Genomic DNA, 430 nt, shown 5'->3' with positions numbered 1-430 from the left:
CGATGGAGCCGGCACTTCACAGCTTCATACACAGCCGGATACTCAGATAGTTGAGGCTCATCAGTAGGAACCCAGGGGGCGGGGAAGAGCGAGGGGGAGGGGGAAGAGAGGGAGAGGAAGGAGGGGAGCTATATTGGGTTGTATTTGAACTTATTTTGTTAAAATTTATAACTTTCCTGAATTTTCAAATACTAAACTTTTGAAGGTAAATTATTGTTCATATACATAATCGTGTGTGTTTAATTCATGGTTGAATCATGTATATATTGTTGTTTGCAAATAAATTGGCATATATATGAGTTATAATTCATGGTTGAATCATGTATATATTGTTATTTGTAAATAAATTAGCATATATATGAGTTAATAGGTACATATACAAAACATGCACAGCAGGCTGTGCATTCTGGATGACCTGCAACTTCACGGG

Source organism: Asparagus officinalis, chromosome 8, assembly GCF_001876935.1.
Source record: "Asparagus officinalis chromosome 8, Aspof.V1, whole genome shotgun sequence".
In the NCBI taxonomy this organism is placed as follows: Eukaryota; Viridiplantae; Streptophyta; class Magnoliopsida; order Asparagales; family Asparagaceae; genus Asparagus; species Asparagus officinalis.
The sequence above is the reverse complement of the archived record's forward strand: the minus strand, read 5'-3'. Positions refer to the sequence as shown.